Genomic DNA, 24,232 nt, shown 5'->3' with positions numbered 1-24,232 from the left:
ATTACTATCGAGACTCAACAAGAATAAACCATTCACGTTGGGTGCATGACCGTAAAAGATATTACTCATATATATAGAACAACCATTATTCTATGATTTAAATGAGTAACCGTCTCATATTAAACAAGATCCAGATATAATTTTCATGCTCAACGCATGCACAAAATAACAATTATTTAGGTTCATAACTAATCCCGATGGTAATAGAAGAGAGAGCGTGCCGACGACGATCGCATCAACCTTGGAACCATTTCCCACGTGTATCTTCACTTCGTCCTTTGCGAGCCTCCGTTTATTCCGTAGTTCCTATTTCAAGTTACAAATATGAGCAACCGAGCTGGTATCAAATACCCAAACACTACTACATGAGCTAGTAATGTACACATCAATAACACATATATCAAATATACCTTTGTTGATGTTGTTAGCCTTCTTATCAGCTACATACTTGGAGAAATTCCACTTCAAGTTGTCGGTTCCTTTGCAATAGAAGCACTCAGTCTCAAGCTTTGGTCCAGCCTTGGGTTTCTTCACGGGAGAGGCAACTGTCTTGCCATTCTTCTTGAAGTTTCCCTTCTTATTTCCCTTGCCTTTCTTGAAACTAGTGGTTTTATTGACCATCAACACTTGATGCTCCTTTTTTATTTCTACTTCCGCGACTTTCAGCATCGCAAATAGCTCGGGGAGTGACTTGTTCATCCCTTGCATATTATAGTTCATCACAAAGCTCTTGTAGCTAGGTGGCAATGACTGAATAACTCTGTGAGTGACCGTCTTGGGCGGAAGCTCAACTCCGAGCTGAGTCAAATGGTTGTAGTACCTAGACATCCTGAGTAGTTGTTCACTGACAGAACTGTTCTCCTCCATCTTGCAGGCAAAGAATTTATCGGAGGTCTCATACCTCTCGATTCGGCCATTAGCTTAAAAAACTAACTTCAACTCCTAGAACATCTCATATGCTCCATGGTGTTCAAAACGCCTTTGAAGTCCCGATTCCAAGCCATACAACATGGCGCACTAAACTATTGAGTAGTCATCCGCGCGCGCATGCCACACATTCACAACATCTCCAAACACCCCTAGAGGGGTGCTGCCTCAACTGGTGCATCAAGGACATAAGACTTTTGCGAAGCCATGAGGATAATCCTCATATTATAGGCCCGGTCTGCATAGTTAATTCCATAATCTTTCATCTTATATTTCTCTAGGAACGCATTAAAATTTAGGGAAGCTACTGCGCGAGCCATTGATCTACAACATAATTTGCAAAGACAACTTAGACTATGTTCATGATAATGGGTTTAGTTAATCATATTACTTAAGAACTCCCACCCAAATTAACATCCCTCGGGTTGTTCGAGTGTAACATGATCCAAATCCACCAGACCAAGTCCGATCATCACGTGAGATGAGGTGGTTTCAATGGTGAACATCTCCGTGTTGATCATATCTACTATATGATTCATGTTCGACCTTTTAGTCTCGTGTGTTCTTAGGCCTTGTATGTAATTGCTAGGCTCGTCAAGTTTAACCGAAGTGTTCCACATGTACAAAACTGGCTAACACCCATTGTATGCGGACATAGAGTCTATCACACCCGATCATCATGTGGTGCTTTGAAACGACGAACCTTCGCAATGGTGCACAATTGGGGAGAACATAATTTTATGTTGAAATTTTAGTGAGGGATCATCTTATAATGCTACCGTCGTCCTAAGCAAAATAAGATGCATAAAAGGATTAACATCACATGCAAATCATAATAGTGAGATGATATGGCCACCATCATCATGTGCTTTTGATCTCTATCTCCAAAGCACCGGCATGATCTCCATCGTCACCAGCATGACACCATGATCTCCATCATCATGACGTCCATCATTATGTCTCCATTGGGGTTGTTGCACCAACTATGCTTCTACCACTATTGTTAACTCATAGAGATCAAGTAAAGCAAAAAGGTACAAATAATTAAAGACAACCCTATGGCTCTTGCCGATTGCCGTACTCATCAACATGCAAGTCATTATTATTCTATACAAAACATGATTTGTCATAATCACATATATCTCATCATGTCATTGACCATATCATATCACAACATACCCTACAAAAACAAGTTATACGTCCTCTAATTTCTTGTTGCATCTTTTATGTGGCTGCTATGGGTAGCTAGCAAGAACCGTTCTTACCTACGCAAAGCCACAATGGTGATATTCAAGTTGCTATTTAACCTTCTACAAGGACCTCCTTTATCAAATCCAATTCAACTAAAGTGGGAGAGACAGACACCTGTGAGCCATCTTATGCAACAAGTTGCATGTCAGTCGATGGAACCGGTCTCTTGTACGTGGACGAGTAAGGTTGGTCCGGGCCGATTCATCACATAATACAGCCAAATCAAAATAAGACTAAGGAAGTAAGCCATCTGAACATCAACACCCACAAACTCTTTTGTGTTCTACTCGTGCATGTTATCTATGCATAGAGCTAGCTCATGATGCCACTGTTGGGGAACATCGCATGGGAAACAAAAAAATTCCTACGCTCACCAAGATCAATCTATGGAGATCAACATCTACGAGAGTAGGAGTGCACCACCATATCCTTGTAGATCACTAAGCGGAAGCATACATAACACGGTTGATGTAGTCGTACTCTTCACAATCCAATCATGATCTAATCCGATCCAGCGTGGAACGGACGACACCTCTGCGTTCAGCACATGTGCGGCTCGATGACGTATCCTCCTTCTTGATATAGAAAGAGAGGAAGGATAAGTAGATGCTATCTCAACGAATTTGATGGCATGGCGTAGATGGTGGTGTCACATTGCCGGCAGGGCTTCGCCAAGCGCCTCCCGAACGACGTACGAGGAAAAAACGGTAGAGATGGGAGGAGGGACACAGCCGTGGGAGAGTCTATTGTCGCCTTGTGCTTCCCCACATTTATATAGGTGCGGGAGGGGCTTGTGGCTTGCCCTCCAAGCCCCTAGGGTGGTTGGTCAAGGGGGGGAGGAAGGAAATCCCTCCTTTCCTTCCCCACCAATCACTATCCCCCTTTTTAGGGATCTCGATCTTATCCTATCGGGATGTGATCCTGTTTATTTTAAGGGGGGTATTGATGCGCCTAGACCAGGGGTGTGAGGACTTTCCCCACTACCCACGTCCATGTGGGTCCCCATGTAGGTGGGCCCCACTCTGGAACCTTCTAGAACCTTCATGTTACAATACTGAAAAATCTCAAACATTTTTCAAAACCCTAAATATGACTTACCATATATAAATATTTACCGCCGGACCATTCCGGAGCTCCTCGTGATGTCCGGGATCTCATCTCGGACTCGAACAACATTTGGTCACCAATGTACATATCCCATTACTACTCTAGCATCATTGAACATTAAGCGTGCGGACCCTACGGGTTCGAGAATCATGTAGACATGACCGAGACACCTCTCTGGTCAATAACCAATAGCGGGACCTAGATGCCTATGTTGGTTCCTACATATTCCACGAAGATATTTATCGATCGAACCACGATGTCAAGGATTCAGTAAATTTTGTATGAAGTTCCCTTTGTCCAGCAGTATGTTACATGCCCGAGATTTGATTGTTGGTATCTCCATACCTAGTTCAATCTCGTTACTAGCAAGTCTCTTTACTCGTTCTATGATACAAGATCCCATGACTAAATCCTTAGTCACATTGCTTGCAAGCTTCTTTTGATGTTGTATTGCCGAGAGGGCCTAGAGATATCTCCCCGTCAAAAGGAGTGACAAATCCCAGTCTTGATCCATGCCACCCCAACAGACACCCTCAAAGATACCTGTAGAGTACCTTTATGATCATGTGAGGAAGGTTCCCGAGGAAGTCACATGCCAGGGGGCGCGACCTAGGGGGTCGCGCTCTACTATCTTGTGGCCTCTTCATCCACTTCCTAACCCAGCTCTGGTGCTTCGGGGGTCTCTTTTGGTCCATAAAAAATCACCATAAATTTTCAGCCCATTCCGAGAACTTTTATTTATGCACAAAAAAAGACACCATGGTAGTTCTGGTGAAAACAACGTCAGTCTGGGTTAGTTGTAATATAATCATACCAAAATCATATAGAATTATTGTAAACATGGCAGGAATACTTCATAAATTATAGATACGTTGCAGACGTATCAGCATCCCCAAGCTTAATTCCTGCTCGTCCTCGAGTAGGTAAATGATAAAAGAAATAATTTATGAAGTGTGAATGCTAGCAAGTGCACAAGTTTGATAAATGATAATTACAATCACTTTTTCTAGCATCATTATATATCATAAACCGTAACTCATCTCATAAAACTTCTCATGATCAAGTAGCAAGCTATTCACATGTTAAAGTACAGACCAAAAAGTTTCTTGAAAACTAACAAACTATGCTTTCAGTCACCAAGCAATTGCAATTCATCTTATTTTTAGGAAGGGTCTATGTAAGAGCTTTTGATTTAGCAAATTCCACATAGTCAACTATCATATAGTCTTCCATGATTGCTAACACTCAAAGCATATTTTGAGAGCAAATGGCATCCGTCGAACACAGAGAAAGATAAGGCCTTAAAGTTTTGCCTCCCAACTTATTTATCATATAGATAATTGTCAACAATAATAATTCATGATCAAATATATTTCAATGGCCATATATGCTTGGATCTTTCCCCACCACATGATGCTTGCCAATTAATACATTGTGGTTGGAATAAGAAGTTGACTCAACAAGAATAGTAAATAGATTGGCCCTTCGCAGAGGGAAGCAGTGGTTTGCATATGTGCCACAACTCGAGCTTTTAAAACAGAGATGAATAATAATTTTGAGCAGCATGCTTTCATTATCAACATAAAAACTGAGAGATCTCGGTATCTTCCATGCTAGATACATTATAGGCAGTTCCCAAACAGAAAGGTAAAGTTTTTACTCCCCCTCCAACAAATCAATCACACTCCACGGCGAGCCGAATCCATGGGTACCGTCCATACCAAAAACATTCCTGGGGGAGTTTTGTTTAATTATTTGCAAAAAAATCAGGACTGGGAATCCCTAATACCAACCACTTTCTCGTGAATGATAGTGAATCAACACACATTGTGAGAATAACCCACCTAGGATGGAAGATACTGACAGCCCCTAGTCACTACATGAGCGATTCGGGCATACAAAACAGAATATTATTTGAAGGTTCAGAGTTTGGCACATGCAAATTTACTTGGAACGGCAGGTAAATACCGCATATAGGTAGATATAGTGGACTCACATGGTAAGAAACTGGGTTATAGGTTTTTGGATGCACAAGTAGTATCTCTACTTAGTACTAAGTGTTGGATAGCAAAAGGTTCTAATCAAGCACCACATGTTGGAGGATCCATAACAATATAACTTCTATACAAATATACCAAAACATAACTCATTAAGTTGTCTTCCTTGTCCAACTTTAACTAATTTTCTCAATTTTGAAAATAATTAATGGGGCTCACACTCATAGAAGATGTCCAATATAGTATATTTATATGTGGAATCTCTCTTCCTTCAATATTCTTTCATGAATTGTTCAAGTGACCAATGCAGTGTTTGCTAACTTTCAATAAACTTTACCAACCTATATGTGTGAAGTCATTACTTGTGACACCCTCGATTTGATCGTATGCTAATCATACACGCAAATGCATACGACCAAGCTCAAGTACTCACGGGAAGATATCACAACACAACACTAGACACAAATAAAATAAACAAGCTTCATATTACAAGCCAGGGGCCTCGAGGGCTAGATACAGAAGCTCGATAAACACACCTTTATAAGAGAGGTCTCGTTGCAGCTCAAGAATATCATGATCCACTGTTTGAATAGGATCCTTGAAGCAGCGACAGAGCTGAGACACATGGAAGACATCGTGAACCTAAGAAAGGTTCCCTGGTAGTTCCAATTGATAAGCTACTTTTCCACGCCTTTCTAGAATAGTGAAAGGATAAATATAGCGAGGATATAACTTGTCCTTGATCCCAAAATGGTGTGCATCTCTCATTGGTGTGATGCGAAGATAATCCCTTTCGCCTGGTTGATAGACCATATCTTGATGATGACGGTCTGGGCAGCCTTCCGATTCTCAAGAATAACGCGGATTTGATCTTCAGCGTGTCGGGTATCATCCGGACCGAAGAGTGATCTGTCCATTGAACGGTGGCTCTGGAATTTCACACGAAGCCAAGTGCAAAGGATACTTTGGAGTCAAAAGATGTACAGGAGAGTCACGTTTCAATCATGTGGAACATTGGGTTATGGGTCCACCATGTGGGCCGAGAGTAGGCAGAGGGGTGACATCTTGTACGGTATTGATAGCAAGACATGTCAGAGGATAACCTGTCAATTATGTTGGCAACAACATCGGTACCAAGGGCGGGGGACAAATAGAACCATTTTTCCTGCTCGTTGAAACGAGGCGGACCAATAGGCAAGGCTCTCGTCCACCGGCGGCTACCAGAATGTTATCCACAATAGTAACAGGGTCTTACTGACACATTTGTATACCAAGTTTTTTACCTAAGCAGGGAATTAACACTGCTTAGATAAGTTATGCCACAAGAAAGGTCAAACAGGCCAATGGGAAGGAAAATATGTTCACACACACAAGTATTAGAGTATACCATTACCGAGGAAAGCATAGAGTATGGTATACATGATACGTCATCAAGTACATAATCATTTTGATAAATGGGCAAGGAGAATCATGATGCTTACGCATACCATACGGTTTGGATAATTGATCAGGAACAATTTAGCATTGCGCTTCCAATGTTCCTCTTGACAATTGAAGTACCACATTCGTGCTTCGAGGTAGCATCGACATGGTCATCAGATAAAGGTTGGACTTTGGGTACACAAAGGATTCATCAAAAAAAATTTATAAAATAAGCCATATAGTTTCCGCATGGAAGATGGCAAATCTTACATATGGAAGAAATTATAACAATAGGTCCTTCGGCCAGGTGTGCCAGCCAAGACATCACCGTACCATGTTAAATAAGACCACAGTTATAGTTATTGGAAAATGTTCCAACCATCATATCTGCCTAAGATTCAGATCTGATTGGTGTCAGGATACCTCAGTCCCAGGATGCTTGAGAGGAAAAGGGGACCACCAAAAACAGACGAGATGATAATGCAAGATTCCTGGGATATGAACTACAGAAGCAAGTATTGGATCATGAGTTGGATTGTAACACACATGAACACAATGTCAAGACATTCGTGCCCACGTGGAATTCTTACAACACAATGCAACCGAGTTCTGATTTGAGAACCATCATCGAGGATATCAAGGTCCTTGTGTAAGCCTCGATTAGCTCTTATGAAAGAACTTCTTTTCCTTGATCAAATCAATCAGTGGGTTGCGTGCTAAGAGAAGTTATATGAAGTGAAGATAACAAATCTTCAAAACATATAACACTTCGCACATGCATGAATGATTTGGTATTTACCAAGAGGAAGCAAAACAAAACTTTCACATATTCACGGCGGCAAGAGTGCACGTGAACTTTGGGATACACTTCTTCTATCCAACATATTCTTCATGAGCTACGCACAAGGATAATGCTTTCAAGAGCTTCATCGTGGAACATGGAGAAGTTGAGGGTGTGGCTGATGGGATCAACAACAATTAGACACTAGTCGAATGGTGCGCTCGGAAATATGGACTCAGTAGCACAACAAATGCTAGAATGATGAGTCAACACCCAACACACCAAGAATGAAACAATCAGTTGTTAACCTCAAGGTAATAGTGATGAGGAAATGACTACCTTTGATATTATCACAATCATTGCATATGCGTATTTATTTGAGGTGATTTATGATAAAACTCATGCAATAATTTATTTATGTTATCCGAAACAAAAATACTTCACCTATTTTTATTTTATGCCTTAATGCAGAATGGCCGAACACTTGTATGAATCACGTGTGATGATAAGGGAAGAGGAAATGGTTGGATGCTATTCAAGAGATCCTCTCATGTCAAAGGAAATAATTAGTTGTTGTTCAAGAAGTTCTCTCACGTCACTTTTAGCCCAAGAGAAGATAGAGTCCAAGTCTTTCACGTTCTAGACTCAGATTCGGACTACACAGACATACATGTACCAAAACGCCTTCAACTTTGTCATCTGGACTACGAATTGCATGATTCTTTTTGGTCTGCAAAGTAGATTTTATGTGATTTCCAGCCCAATTGGAATCACCTTCAAATTCGTCCGAAGCGTGGAGATATCGACCAAAAAATATGACGTTGCACCAGAATCCGAGTCAAACAACAAGTCCAAAGGTGTTGCACCACCTGCACTTGGGCCCATAGGCCTTGTATGACATAGGGCTAGTTTTAGGCTGCCTTGGGACGTCCTCCCACCTCCTTGGTTTCCACCCCTTACTCCTATATAAGTAGATCAACCTAGTAGCTTTTTGGTTGGGATTTGTTTAGTTAAAAGTTAGCCATTGCAACTTCGTGTACTTCGTTTGTGTCCAATGACCAGACTAAGACCGCTCTCGGATCCCCACCCTTATCAATACTTCATCTATATTCACAATATTCAGATTGCAATATCATATTCTTGCTTGTTCTTCGATTGCTTGCAGGAATAGACCTTCGTGGTCAGGTTGATCGTGCTCTGGCGTGGTCAATAACCTCTTGGAGATTGGTTTAGCGATTGCCAAGGCGCAACGTCGTGCACGTTTGTAGTCAGATCGTCAAAGTCGTCTCCACCAAATAGATAGTTATCATCTCATTAAAAGATCGGGACACCCTCGCCTCTATCAAATAGGGTTGCTAGAAGTATTGGGATCACGCATCAGAGTTCACTTGCTGGTATTCTGGTTTGAAATAACACGGGACCAAGAAATGACTGGTGATGGCGAGAAGTATTACTATATCAAGAATTCTTAAGACGTGTGCAATTCTCACGACATTCTTGACATAAAAGATATTAATACTCCAAGGTAAAAGATAACATAAGCTGATAGCGAGGATCACAAGGGACAACACAAAAAATGAACAAGTTTGTGTTTGGAGGGAAGGCAAAAAAATGTTGCCGATGAAAACACGAATCATTGAGGGGCAAGGATGGTATTTCTCATCATGCATTCGATCGATACCCTGAAAGAGCTCAGAATGCTGATGATGATCATGACACATTTGTCGAGAAGCTTCACGAAGATGTAATCGATGAGCGACGACCTCAAGCATGGGAAATGGTGAAGCTAAAGGTTGTCAAAAACATAGTTAAGACTGCTAGCTCAGAATCAAAATTGCCTCTTGATACATCCATTTTGCATCCTGCTTTCATGTTGATATTTATCGCTTTATGGATTGTTATTGTAATTTTTGGTACCATCCTTATGCCTTTTCTCTCTTATTTTGCAAGGTTTATTTGAAGAGGGAGAATACCGGCAGCTGGAATTCTGGACTGGAAAAAGGAGCAAGTTTGAGTCCTCTATTCTGCGCAACTCCAAATGCCCTGAAAATCAACGTGGAATTTTTTGGGAATATATAAAAAATACTGGGCGAAAGAAGTGCCAGAGGGGAGCTGCTAGGGGCCCACAAGCCTGGTGGCCGCGGCCTGCCCCCCTGGCCGCGGCAACAGGGCTTGTGGGCACCCTGGTGGCCCACTGGCCCCCCTCTTCTGCTATATGAAGGGTTTCGTCCGGAAAAATATCAGGGAGAGCTTTTTCGTGGATTCTCCGCCGCCATGAGGCGGAACTTGAGCAGAACCAATCTAGAGCTCCAGCAGGACGATCCTGCCGGGGAAACTTCCCTCCCGAAGGGGGAAATCATCGCCATCGTCATCATCAACACTCCTCTCATTGGAGGGGACTCGTCTCCATCAACATCTTCATCAGCACCATCTCATCTCTAAATCCTAGTTCATCACTTGTAACCAATCTCCGTCTCGCGACTCCGATTGGTACTTGTAAGGTTGCTAGTAGTGTTGATTACTCTTTGTAGTTGATGCAAGTTGGATTACTTGGTGGAAGAGTTTATGTTCAAATCCTTGATGCTACTCATTACACCTCTGATCATGATTATGATTATGGTTTGTGAGTAGTTTCTTTTGTTCCTGGGGACATGGGATAAGTCATGCTAACAATAGTCATGTGAATTGGTATTCGTTCGGTATTGTGATATGTTGTATGTTGTTTTTCCTCTAGTGGTGTTATGTGAACGTCAACTACATAACACTTCACCATTATTTGGGCCTAGAGGAAGGCATTGGGGAGTAGTAAGTAGATGATGGGTTGCTAGAGTGACAGAAGCTTAAACCCCAGTCTATGCGTTGCTTCGTAAGGGGCTGATTTGGATCCACTAGTTTAATGTTATGGTTATACGTTGTCTTAATTCTTCTTTCGTAGTTGCGGATGCTTGCCAGAGGGGTTAATCATAAGTGGGATGCTTGTCCAAGTAAGGGAAGTACCCAAGCGGCGGTCCACCCACATGTCAAACTATCAAAGTAACGAACGTGAATCATATGAACATGATGAAACTAGCATGACAGAAATTCCCGTGTGTCCTCGGGAGCGTTTTTTCCTCTTATAAGACTTTGTTCAGGCTTGTCCCTTGCTACAAAAGGGATTGGGCCACTTTGTTGCACTGTTCCTATTACTTGTTACTTGTTACTTTTCACCTGCTACGTTTCACCTCACTACACCATCACTTGTTACCGCTACTTTCAGTGCTTGCAGTTATTACCTTGCTGAAAACCGTTTATCAGAGCCTTCTGCTCCTCGTTGGGTTCGACACTCTTACTTATCGAAAGGACTACGATTGATCCCCTATACTTGTGGGTCATCAAGACTCTTTTCTGGCGCCGTTGCCGGGGAGTGAAGTGCCTTTGGTAAGTGGAATTTGGTAAGGAAACATTTATATATTATGCTGAAATTTATTGTCACTTGTCACTATGGAAACTGTTCCTTTGAGGAATTTGTTCGGGGTATCTTCACCACGAATGGAAGCACAATGAGTTACTCCTCAACCTAAGGTACCTACTGAAAATATCTTTTATGAAATTCCTTCGGGTATGCTTGAGAAACTGCTTGCTAATCCTTTTACAGCAGATGGATCTTCAAATCGAGACTTGCATCTAATCTATGTAGATGAAGTTTGTGGATTATTTAAGCTTGCAAGTTTGCCCGAGGATGGGGTAAATAAGAAAGTATTTCCTTCATCTTTGAAGGATAAGGCGTTGACATGGTATAGGCTATGTGATGATACTGGATCATGGGACTACAATCTGAAATTGGAATTTCATCAAAAGTTTTATCCTATGCATTTAGTACATCGTGATTGGAATTACATTTATAACTTTTGGCCTTGTGACAGGGAAAGCATAGCTCAAGCTTGGGGGAGGCTTAAATCAATGCTATATTCATGCCCCAATCATGAGCTCTCGAGAGAAATTATCACTCAAAACTTTTATGATCGGCTTTCTCATGAAGATCGTACCATGCTTGACACTTCTTGTACCGGTTCTTTTATGAAGAAGGATATTGACCACAAGTAGAATTTATTGGAAAGAATCAAACGTAACTTTGAAGATTGGGAGCTTGAATAAGGTAAGGAGTCAGGTATGAATTTCGAGTTTGATTGTGTTAAATATTTTGTTGAAACAAACACTTCTAGAGACTTTAGCGCTAAGTATGGACTTGACTCTGAGATAGTAGCTTCTCTATGTGAATCTTTTGCTACTCATATTGATCTTCCCAAAGAGAAGTGGTTTAAGTATCATCCTCCTGTAGAAGTCAACATAGTTAAACCCAATCTAGTTGAAGAGAAAGTCATTGCCTATAATGATCCTATTGTTCCTTGTGCCTACACTGAGAAACCACCTTACCGTGCTAGGAGAAAGGGTTATTCTAAAGCTCCAACTGTGATACGTAGGGGTTACATTAGACCACTTGCACCCCCTGAGGAAATTAGAATTGAACCTAGTGTTGCTATTATCAAAGATCTCTTAGCCGAAGACATAGACGGGCATGTTATCAAATTCTATGAGGACTCCGCTAGAATTGCTAAACCTCACGCGAAAGACAAATACAGACCTGTAGTTGGCCTGCCCGTTGTTTCTGTCAAGATAGGAGATCACTCTTATCATGGTTTATGTGATATGGGTGCTAGTGTTAGTGCAATACTCCGGTCACAATATGATGAAATCAAAGATGAGATTGCACCTGCTGAGTTAGAACCCATTGATGTCACTATTACACTAGCTAATAGAGACACTATCTGCCCTGTGGGAATTGTGAGAGGTGTAGAAGTCCTGTGTGGTAAGACGAAGTATCCTACTGATTTCCTCGTCCTTGCTACTGCACAAGATAGCTTTTGTCCTATCATATTTGGTAGACCCTTTCTCAACACTGTCAATGCTCATATTGATTGCATTAAATATACTGTCACTGTTAGTTTCGAGGGTGCGTCTCATGAATTTAACTTCCCCAAGTTTGGAAAACAACCCCATGAAAAAGAGTCGTCTGGTAGGGATGAAATCATTGCTCTTGCCTCTATTGTCGTGCCTCCTACGGATCCTTTAGAGCAATATCTGCTTGAGCATGAAAATGATATGCATATGGATGAAAGAGATGAGATAGATAAAATTGTTTTAGAACAATATCCTATTCTTAAGAATAATCTGCCTGTTGAACTGCTTGGGAATCCTCCCCCACCAAAGGGTGATCCTGTGTTCGAGCTAAAACAGTTACCAGATACACTTAAGTATGCCTATCTTGATGAGAAGGAGATATATCTTGTTATTATTAGTGCTCACCTCTCGAATCACGAAGAGAAGAAGTTATTAAAAACTTTGAGGAAGTATCGTGCTGCTATTGGATATACTCTTGATGATCTTAAGGGTATTAGTCCCACTCTATGTCAGCACAAGATTAAAACCGATCCTGATTCTAAGCCAGTCGCTGATCATCAACGGAGGTTAAATCCTAGGATGAAAGAGGTCGTGAGAAAAGAAATATTAAAGCTTCTGGAATCAGGAATCATTTATCATGTTGCTCATAGTGATTGGGTAAGTCCAGTACATTGCGTACCTAAGAAGGGAGGTATCACCGTCGTTCCTAATGATAAGAATGAACTAATCCCACGGAGCATTATTACTGGTTATAGGATGGTGATAGACTTCCGGAAACTGAACAAGGCAACCAGGAAAGACCATTATCCTTTGTCGTTTATTGACAAAATGCTAGAAAGGCTATCTAAACACACACACTTCTGCTTTCTAGATGGTTATTCAGGTTTCTCGCAAATACCTGTTGCACAATATGATCAGGAGAAAACAACTTTCACCTGCCCCTTCGGTACCTTTGCTTATAGACGTATGCCTTTTGGCTTATGCAATGCACCTGCCACCTTTCAAAGGTGTATGATGGCTATATTCTCTGACTTTTGTAAAAAGATTGTTGAGGTTTTCATGGATGATTTCTCCGTTTACGGTTCTTCCTTTGACGATTGCCTCAGCAACCTTGATCGAGTCTTATAGAGATGCAAAGATACCAACCTTGTCTTGAACTGGGAGAAGTGCCACTTCATGGTTAATGAAGGCATCGTCTTAGGACACAAAATCTCTGAGAAAGGCATTGAAGTTGATAAGGCTAAGGTTGATGCAATTGAGAAAATGCCTTGCCCCACAGATATCAGACGTATACGAAGTTTCCTAGGTCATGCGGGTTTCTATAGAAGGTTCATTAAAGACTTCTCTAAGATTTCTAGGCCTCTTACCAACCTCTTGAAGAAGGCTGTTCCTTTTGTTTTTGATGAGGATTGTGAGGAAGCTTTCGAAATACTTAAGAAGGCCTTGATAACCGCACCTATTTTTCAACCACCTGATTGGAACTTGCCCTTTGAAATCATGTGCGATGCTAGTGATTATGTTGTTGATGCTGTTATAGGACAAAGAGTTGACAAGAAGTTGAATGTCATTCACTACGCTAGTAAAACTCTAGACAGTGCCCAAAGAAACTATGCCACTACGGAGAAGGAATTTTTAGCAGTCGTGTTTGCATGTGAAAAGTTCAGATCTTATATAGTTGACTCCAAAGTCATTATTCACTCTGATCATGCTGCTATTAAGTACCTTATAGAGAAGAAGGACGCTAAGCCTAGGCTAATCAGATGGGTTCTCCTGCTACAGGAATTTGATTTGCACGTTGTTGACCGAAAGGGTGCTGATAACCCTGTAGCAGATAACTTGTCCAGGCTGGAGAATGTCCTTGATGACCCACGACCTATTGATGACAGCTTTCCCGATGAGCAATTGAATGTCATCCGCACTTCACATAGTGCACTGTGGTATGCTGATTACGCGAACTATATCGTAGCCAAATACATACCACCCAGTTTCACCTACGAGCAAAAGAAGAAATTCTTCTTTGATTTGAGACACTACTTTTGGTATGATCCTCACCTTTATAAGGAAGGAGTAGATGGTGTTATTAGATGTTGTGTGCCTGAACATGAACAGGGACAGATCCTGCAGAAGTGTCATTCTGAAGCCTACGGAGGACACCATGCTGGAGATAGAACTGCTCATAAGGTATTGCAATCAGGTTTCTATTGGCCCACTCTCTTCAAGGATTCCCGTAAGTTTGTCTTGTCTTGTGACGAATGTCAAAGAATAGGGAACATCAGTAAACGTCAGGAAATGCCTATGAACTATTCGCTTGTCATTGAACCATTTGATGTCTGGGGCTTTGATTATATGGGACCCTTCCCGAGTTCCAATGGGTATACTCACATCTTAGTTGCTGTTGATTACGTCACTAAGTGGGTAGAAGCTATCCCCACTAGAAATGTTGATCACCACAACTCTATTAAGATGCTTAAAGAAGTCATTTTCCCAAGATTTGGAGTCCCTAGATATCTGATGGCTGATGGCGGTTCACACTTCATTCATGGTGTTTTTGGCAAGATGCTCGCTAAGTATGATGTCAACCATAGAGTTGCATCTCCTTATCATCCTCAGTCTAGTGGTCAAGTGGAGTTGAGTAATAGGGAGATCAAATTGATCTTACAAAAGACTGTCAATAGATCTCGAAAGAATTGGTCTAGCAAACTTGACGATGCACTATGGGCTTATAGGACTGCTTATAAGAATCCCATGGGCATGTCGCCGTATAAAATGGTTTACGATAAGGCCTGTCATTTACCTCTTGAACTAGAACACAAAGCTTATTGGGCAATCAAAGAGCTCAACTTCGATTTCAAACTTGTCGGTGAGAAGTGGTTGTTTGATATCAGCTCATTAGATGAATGGAGGGCCCAGGCATATGAGAATGCCAAGTTGTTCAAGGAAAAGGTTAAGAGATGGCACAATAAAATAGTACAAAAATGTGAGTTCAATGTAGGTGATTATGTCCTGCTATACAATTATCGCTTAAGATTCTTCGCATGCAAGCTTCTCTCTAAATGGGAAGGTCCCTACGTTGTCGAGGAAGTATATCGTTCCGGTGCCATCAAAATCAATAACACGGAAGGTAATTTTCCAAGAGTGGTAAATGGGCAAAGAATCAAGCATTATATCTCTGGTACTCCCATAAATGTTGAGACCAATATCATCAATATCATAACTCTAGAGGAGTACATAAGGGATGTTTATCAGCCTGTTTCAGACCCTGAAAACGAAGAGGTATGTGTTTCGGTAAGTAATTGGACTCCAAAACTTTTCGAGTAGGAAATTTTCTCCATTTTGGAATTTATTGAAAATTAGAAAAATAAAAAGCAGTCCGGAGAGCGCATGAGGCGGCCAGAAGCTTGGTCGCCGCGGCCTCCCCCCTGGCCACAGCTACAGGGCTTGTGGGCACCTGGTGTGCCTCCCGGACTCCGTTTTCTTGCGGAGCACTCCTTCTGATCCAGAAAAAATCATTATATATACGCCCAAGGGTTTTGATCTCCGTATCACGCAGTTTTCCTCTGTTTTCGTTTCGAGCCTGTTTCTGCTGCAGATCTAGACTGCTATGGCTTCCCCAAAAGCTTCGAAGGACAAGGTCTTTGAGAAGGTTATCAATCCTTACCTCGCAGAAGTGTTGCAGCACCCTCAATCTATCAAGATGAGTGAGGGGATGTTGCACATCCATGATGTTGAGGGGCCTAAGAAGACCGGAAGCGTGGAGACGAGGCTCAAAGGAATGGAGCAACAAGTCTTCAAGTGCCAAGGGATGGTGGAGCGTGGACTCAACGCCGACCACATGATGATCACAGAGTTCACCAACAAGCACAAGATGGATGCCAATGACATTGGGAAACACCTCTCGAGGCTCTATGACAGGGTTGATCAACTCCAGGGCCAGATCTATGACCTGTAGAACCAAAACTGTGAGTATGAGTATAGATTTAAATCAATACGGTTGGCTGCAGATTTGAGGATTCCGGCGACTCGTTCATCCTGCCATGATGGAGCACCTATGCCTTGGAAGACGGAGGATCAGACTCATGTTGCAACTCCTCCATCACCACCAAAGGAAGATAACTAAGCATTGGTATGGGCAACTCCCTTGGCTTGTGCCAAGCTTGGGGGAGTTGCCCTGGTATCGTATCACCTTTATATCTTTTGCTTTTACCTTTGTTTTAGTTCTTTCCTTTTTCAGTTTTTACTTTCTTCTCTTAGTGGGGTAAGTCTTTAGTGTTTAGTTTGAGTATTTTGCCTTGTGTCTCCCCCGATGTATTCGACCTTGCGAGCTATATAATAAAGAGTATCTTAGTCAAAGGCTTTGTTTTGTGTCGTGATCAAAAGTATGAAAAGAACGATAGCATGAAAAATCATGAGATGATCTTATGGAAAGTGATAGCTTCACAGATAACAACTATGATGATTGAAACTTGTTGAGAATAGACCAACATAGACCCCAGTCATTGTTGCAATTAATAAGAAGTAATAAGGAAAGAGAGGTTCACATATAAATATATCATCTTAGACACTTTTTACAATTGTGAGCACTCACCAAACTATTACATGCTTAGAAGTAGATGTTGGACAACAAAGACAACATAATGAATTGTGTTTGCTTGATTTCAAACAATGTTATATGTCTAGAGATCCCTTAGCATGTGACGATTGCTTCCACCTCATATTAGCCAAAACTCCCGCACCAAGTAGAGATACTACTCGTGCATCCATAAACCTTCAAACCAGTCTTGCCATGAGTGTCCACCATACCTACCTATGGATTGAATAAGATCCCTCAAGTAAGTTGTCATTGGTGCAAGCAATAAAAATTGCTCTCTAATATGTATGATCTATTAGTGTGTGGAAAATAAGCTTTATACGAACCTGTAATGAGGAAGACATAAAAGCGACAGACTGCATAATAAAGTTCTTTATCACAGGAGGCAATATAAAGTGACGTTCCTCCGCACTAAGAGGACACACATCCAAACCTCAAAAGTGCATGACAACCTCTGCTTCCCTCTGCGAAGGGCCTATCTTGTGTCTTTACTTTTGTCCTTGTGAAAGTCATGGTGATCAACACCAATTCTCTATTCCGTCTTCATCTTGGTGAACGTCATATGCTTGGTAAAGATCTATATTCATATATCAACTTGGAGATGAGTACTTATGCTTTATTATTGTTGACTTTACCCTTGAGGTAAATGGTTGGGAGGCAAAATTATAAGCCCCTATCTTTCTCTGTGTCCAACTGAAACTTTGATGCCATGAGTACCACATGAGTTGTAACAATTGTGGAAAACAAAAGAGATGATTGAGTACGTGGATTTGCTTTACAAGCTCTTATTTGACTCTTTCTTATGTTATGACAAATTGCAATTGCTTCAATGACTATGGACTGTTGTTGGCTACTTCTCGGTAAGGTTTTTGATTCATGCTTTGCTTTTTGAAGGAATTGTTACTTTCCCATAAGAATCTTTATGATATATTGTTGTTCTATGTGTGATCATGATGCCCTCATGTCCGTATTATGTTTTATCGACACCTTCATCCCTAAACATGTGGACATGTTTATGGATCTTGGTTTTCGCTTGAGGACAAGCGAGGTCTAAGCTTGGGGGAGTTGATACGTCCATTTTGCATCATGCTTTCATGTTGGTATTTATCGCTTTATGGACTATTATTATACTTTGTGGTACCATACTTATGCTTTTTCTCTCTTATTTTGCAAGGTTTATTTAAAGAGGGAGAACACCGACAGCTGGAATTCTGGACTCGAAAAGGAGCAAGTTTGAGTCCTTTATTCTGCGCAACTCCAAATGCCCTGAAAATCAACGTGGAATTTTTTGGGAATATATAAAAAATATTGGGCGAAAGAAGTGCCAGAGGGGAGCTGCCAAGGGCCCACAAGCCTGGTGGTCGCGGCCTGCCCCCCTGGACGCGGCAACAGGGCTCGTGGGCACCCTGGTGGCCCACTGGCCCCCTCTTCTGCTATATGAAGGGTTTCGTCCAGAAAAAAACAGGGCGGAGCTTTTTCGTGGATTCTCCGCCCCCACGAGGCGGAACTTGAGCAGAACCAATCTAGAGCTCTGGCAGGACGATCCTGCCGGGGAAACTTCCCTCCCAGAGGGGGAAATCATCGCCATCATCATCACCAACACTCCTCTCATCGGAGGGGACTCGTGTCCATCAACATCTTCATCAGCACCATCTCATCTCCAAACCCTAGTTCATCACTTGTAACCAATCTCCGTCTCGCGACTCCGATTGGTACTTGTAAGGTTGCTAGTAGTGTTGATTACTCTTTGTAGTTGATGCTAGTTGGATTACTTGGTGGAAGAGTTTATGTTCAGATCCTTGATGCTACTCATTACACCTCTGATCATGACTATGATTATGCTTTGTGAGTAGTTACTTTTGTTCCTGAGGACATGGGATAAGTCATGCTAACAATAGTCATGTGAATTTGGTATTCGTTCGGTATTTTGATATGTTGTATGTTGTTTTTCCTCTAGTGGTGTTATGTGAACGTCGACTACATAACACTTCACCATTATTTGGTCCTAGAGGAAGGCATTGGGGAGTAGTAAGTAGATGATGGGTTGCTAGAGTGATGGAAGCTTAAACCCCAGTCTATGTGTTGCTTCGTAAGGGGCTGATTTGGATCCACTAGTTTAATGCTATGGTTAGACGTTGTCTTAATTCTTCTTTCGTAGTTGCGGATGCTTGCGAGAGGGGTTAATCATAACTGGGATGCTTGTCCAAGTAAGGGCAGTACCCAAGCGGCGGTCCACCCACATGTCAAACTATCAAAGTAACGAACGTGAATCATATGAACATGATGAAACTAGCATGACAGAAATTCCCGCGTGTCCTCGGGAGCGTTTTTCCTCTTATAAGACTTTGTTCGGGCTTGTCCCTTGCTACAAAAGGGATTGGGCCACTTTACTGCACCGTTGCTATTACTTGTTACTTGTTACTTTTCACGTGCTACGTTTCACCTCACTACACCATCACTTGTTACCGCTACTTTCAGTGCTTGCAGTTATTACCTTGCTAAAAACCGTTTATGAGAGCCTTCTGCTCCTCGTTGGGTTCGACACTCTTACTTATCAAAAGGACTACGATTGATCCCCTATACTTGTCGGTCATCACCTCTTAAGACAACCAACATGATGTTGAAAGATCGACGTAAGCTTAATGCACCGTTGGAAATGTGTTCCGAGGATGAAGGACATAGATAGCATGGTCAAGCTTTAGCATGACGATGTTGATGTAGCTTAACAGCTTGGAAAGACATGGTCGAGTACAAACTCATAAGCAAAGAAGATTACTTAAGAGTTATTGAATTGCAATGCGTACTCAATTCAGTTATGAATGTCCTTGAGTGTCCAACAACTCAAAACACGAGGAAAACTGGAATTAATAGAAATATCATAGTTGATGAGGAGCTCACAAGAAGTTATACAACTCTGTGATATTCTCAGAACACGAGGGATAATACTCGGAGGTATATCAATACTAAAGCTGGGACCGATGTATTGATCTGAAGAAGACAAGTGTTTTAACTTGCCTGAGACTGAAATCAAGGTAGGACAACATGCTTAGAACCATGATTGCAAAGAACAAGATCACAAATACCATATTAAACCACAGAATGAATGAATAATGATACGAGAAGCTTCTATGGTAAGATCAACGTCATTTCCATGGGCATGAACACAAAGTTCAAGGTCGACTCCCACTTCATCAATGCATCACCTTCCATTTACTCCTCACCTTTGATCAGGTTGTAGCTTGGAAATATTACCTGGTAAAACACCAGAAGAGTAATACTCATGAAAACTCGTCGGATCATATTGTTTTAGGAAGGCATAGGTTCAACCCCTCGGGGCATCTTAGGAACATATACCGCAACTTCAAGAGTAATTAACACATGCTTGAAGAGCAACTGACAAGGGCATAGGATACAGCTTATGAGAAGGGTGATACGTCTCAAACGTATCTATAATTTTTGATGGTTTCACGTTGTTATCTTGCCTTCTTTGTATGTTTTATGTACCTTTTTATATCTTTTTTGGGACTAACTTATTAATTCAGTGACAAGTGCCAGTTCCTGTTTTTTCCGTGTTTTTGACTCTTTTCAGATCTCATTTTAGAACGGAGTCCAAACGAAATAAAAACCCCGAAATGATTTTTTCCCGAACGAAAGAAGACCAGGGAGCCGTTGGGCCAAGCCAGTTGGGCCCCAGGGAGCCCACAAGCTCCCACCACGCCACCAGGGGAGGCGGTGGTGGGCAAGCTTGTGGCTTCCCTGGCCGCCTCCTGACCTAGGTCTTGCGTCTATATATTCCCAAATATACCGCAAAAAATCAGGGGAGCCTCGAAAATACTTTTCCGCCGCCGCAAGCTTCCGTTTCCGCGAGATATCATCTGGAGACCCTTCCCGGTGCCCTGTCGGAGGGGACTTTGCAGGTGGAGGGCTTCTTCATCATCATCATTGCCCCTCCAATGACTCGTGAGTAGTTCACTTCAGACCTACGGGTCCGTAGTTAGTAGCTAGATGGCTTCTTCTCTCTCTTGGATATTCAATACAAAGTTCTCCATGATCTTCATGGAGATCTATCCGATGTAATCTTCTTTGGCGGTGTGTTTGTCGAGATCCGATGAATTGTGGACTTGTGATCAGATTATCTATGATATATATTTGAGTCTTTGCTGATTTCTTATATTCATGATTTGATATCCTTGTAATTATCTCCGAGTCTTGGGTTTTGTTTAGCCAACTAGATCTATGATTCTTGCAATGGGAGAAGTGCTTGGTTTTGGGTTCTGCCATGTGGTGACCTTTCCTAGTGACAGTAGGGGAAGCAAGGCACACATCAAGCAGTTGCCATCAAGGGTAAAAGGATGGGGTTTTATCATTGGTTTGAGATTATTCCTCTATATCATGTCATCTTGCTTAAGGCGTTACTCTGTTCTTATGGACTTAATACACTAGATGCATGCTGGATAGCGGTCGACGTGTGGAGTAATAGTAGTAGATGCACACAGTATCGGTCTACTTGTTTCGGACGTGATGCCTATAGAAATAATCATTGCATAGATATTGTCACGACTCTGCACAGTTCTATTAATTGCTCGACAGTAATTTGTTCACCCTCCGTCTAGTTGCTTTCATGAGAGAAGCCACTAGTAAACACTACGGCCTCCGGGTCTATTCACATCCATCGTTTACAACTCTGCTTTTACTTTGCTTTGTTACTTTATTGCTTTCAGTTCTCACTTGGCAAACAATCTATAAGGTATTGACAACCCCTTCAGAGCGTTGGGTGCAAGCTTTTGTGTTTGTGCAGGATCTTGAGATACTCTTCCCCCGGATTGATACCTTGGTTCTCAAACTGAGGGAAATACTTACCGTCGCTATGCTACATCACCCTTTTCGCTTCGAGGGAACACCAACGCAAAGCTCCAAGGCCACGGGGGAAATCCTTTGCATACTTTCCTACGAAGTCCCTTAAGGCGTAGCCATAGCTGAAGGATTCCTGGTGCCGTCGACACAACAATTTCCGGCGCCGTTGCCGGAGATCTTTTTGAGGTAGAAGAAGTATACCTGGCGCCGTTGCAAGGGATACACAGCAAACATCAGAAGTATTTCTGGCACCGTTGCCGGGGAGGAGAAATCAAGATCTATCCAAGTAGGTCTCACAAACTCTTCTCTTGCATTTACTTTTGTTGCCAGTTGCCTCTCATTTTCCTCTCCCCCACTTCACATTTGCCGTTTTCATTCGCCTTTCTCCTTCGCCGTTTTCTCTTGCCCTTGCCGTTTTCCTTTGTCGGTTTCTTGCTTGCTTGTGTGCTTGTTTGTTTGTTGAAGACATCATGTCTGAAAACACCAAACTTTGCGACTTCTCGAGCACTAATAATAATGATTTTATTAGTACTCCGATTGCTCCCGCCACTAGTGCGGAATCGTATGAAATCAACGCTGCTTTGCTGAATCTTGTTATGAAAGAGCAATTCTCTGGCCTTCCTAGTGAAGATGTCGCATCCCATCTCAATACCTTCATTGAGCTTTGTGATATGCAAAAGAAAAGAGATGTGGATAATGACATGATTAAGTTGAAACTTTTTCCTTTCTCGTTGCGAGATCGCGCAAAAACTTGGTTTTCTTCTTTGCCTAAAAATAGTATCGATTCTTGGGATAGGTGCAAAGATGCTTACATATCCAAGTATTTTCCGCCGGCTAATATCATCTCCTTACGTAACGATATCATGAATTTCAAGCAACTTGATCATGAACACGTTGCACAATCTTGGGATAGGATGAAGCTTATGATTAGAAATTGTCCTGCTCATGGCTTGAGTTTGTGGACGATTATACAAATCTTTTACGCTGGCTTGAATTTCCCTTCTCGCAATATATTGGACTCTGCCTCAGGTGGAACGTTCATGGAAAACATGTTAGGAGATGCTACAAAACTCCTAGACAATATCATGACCAACTACTCTCAGTGGCACACTGAACGGTCGCCTGCTAGCAAAAAGGTGCACACTATAGAAGAGATTAACTCGCTTAGTGCTAAGATGGACGAGTTGATGAATTTGGTTGCTAGTAGAAATGCTACCGTAGATCCTAATGGCATGCCACTATCTTCTTTGATTGAGAGTAGCAACGCTAGTTTGGACGTGAATTTTGTTGGTAGGAACAATTTTGGCAACAACAATGCTTTTAGAGAAAACTATGTTCCTAGGCCTTTTCCTAGTAACTCCTGTAACAATTATGGCAATTCCTACGGCAACACTTATGGAAATCACAACAAATTACCCTCTGATCTAGAGAGTAATATCAAAGAGTTCATCAACTCTCAAAAGATTTTCAATGCGTCCATAGAGGAAAAACTACTCAAAATAGATGATTTGGCTAAGAGCGTTGATAGGATGTCTTGTGATATTGATGCCTTGAAAGTTAGATGCGCTCCTCCCAAGATCAACTTGGATAAAACTTTGAAAGCTATGCGTATCTCCATGAATGAGAGCAAAGAAAGAGCCGCCCAAATTCGTGCTAGACATGAATGGTTTAAAAGGGTGCGTTCTAGTGATGCAAATCACGAAGATTTTAAAGTGCTTGGTGTGTCTCCTTTTGAATCTTTGTTTTCGCGTGTCAAACCTACTTATGGAGGGGCTGGATATGAATCCACTTTGGTTGAAAAATGCCCCAATGATTTGGAGTCCACGTATCTTGATGATAAAGGTGTGGAGATTGGAGTAGAAGAAGTCAAAAATTTGGGTAGTAATGAAACTCCCACTTTGGATTTCAAGGAATTCAATTATGATAATTGTTCCTTGTTTGAATGCATTTCTTTGATGCAATCCATTGCAAACTCTCCACATGCTTATAGCCAAAGCAAAGCCTTTACCGCGCATATCGTAGATGCTATGATGAAATCTCTTGAAGAGAAGCTCGAACTAGAAGTCTCGATACCTATAAAACTTCATGATGAGTGGGAACCTACTATCAAAATCAAGATAAAAAACTATGAGTGCAATGCTTTGTGTGATTTGGGTGCTAGTGTTTCCGCGATTCCAAAGTCTTTATGTGATACTCTTGGTTTTCATGAGATTGAAGAGTGTTCTCTTAATTTGCATCTTGCGGATTCTACCATCAAGAAGCCCATGGGGAGGATCGATGATGTTCTTATTGTTGCAAATAAGAACTATGTACCCGTGGATTTCATTGTACTTGACATAGATTGCAATCCTTCATGTCCCATTATTC

The sequence above is a fragment of the Hordeum vulgare genome, chromosome 3H (genome assembly GCF_904849725.1).
Source record: "Hordeum vulgare subsp. vulgare chromosome 3H, MorexV3_pseudomolecules_assembly, whole genome shotgun sequence".
Taxonomy (NCBI): domain Eukaryota; kingdom Viridiplantae; phylum Streptophyta; class Magnoliopsida; order Poales; family Poaceae; genus Hordeum; species Hordeum vulgare.
Note: the sequence above shows the minus strand (reverse complement) of the source record.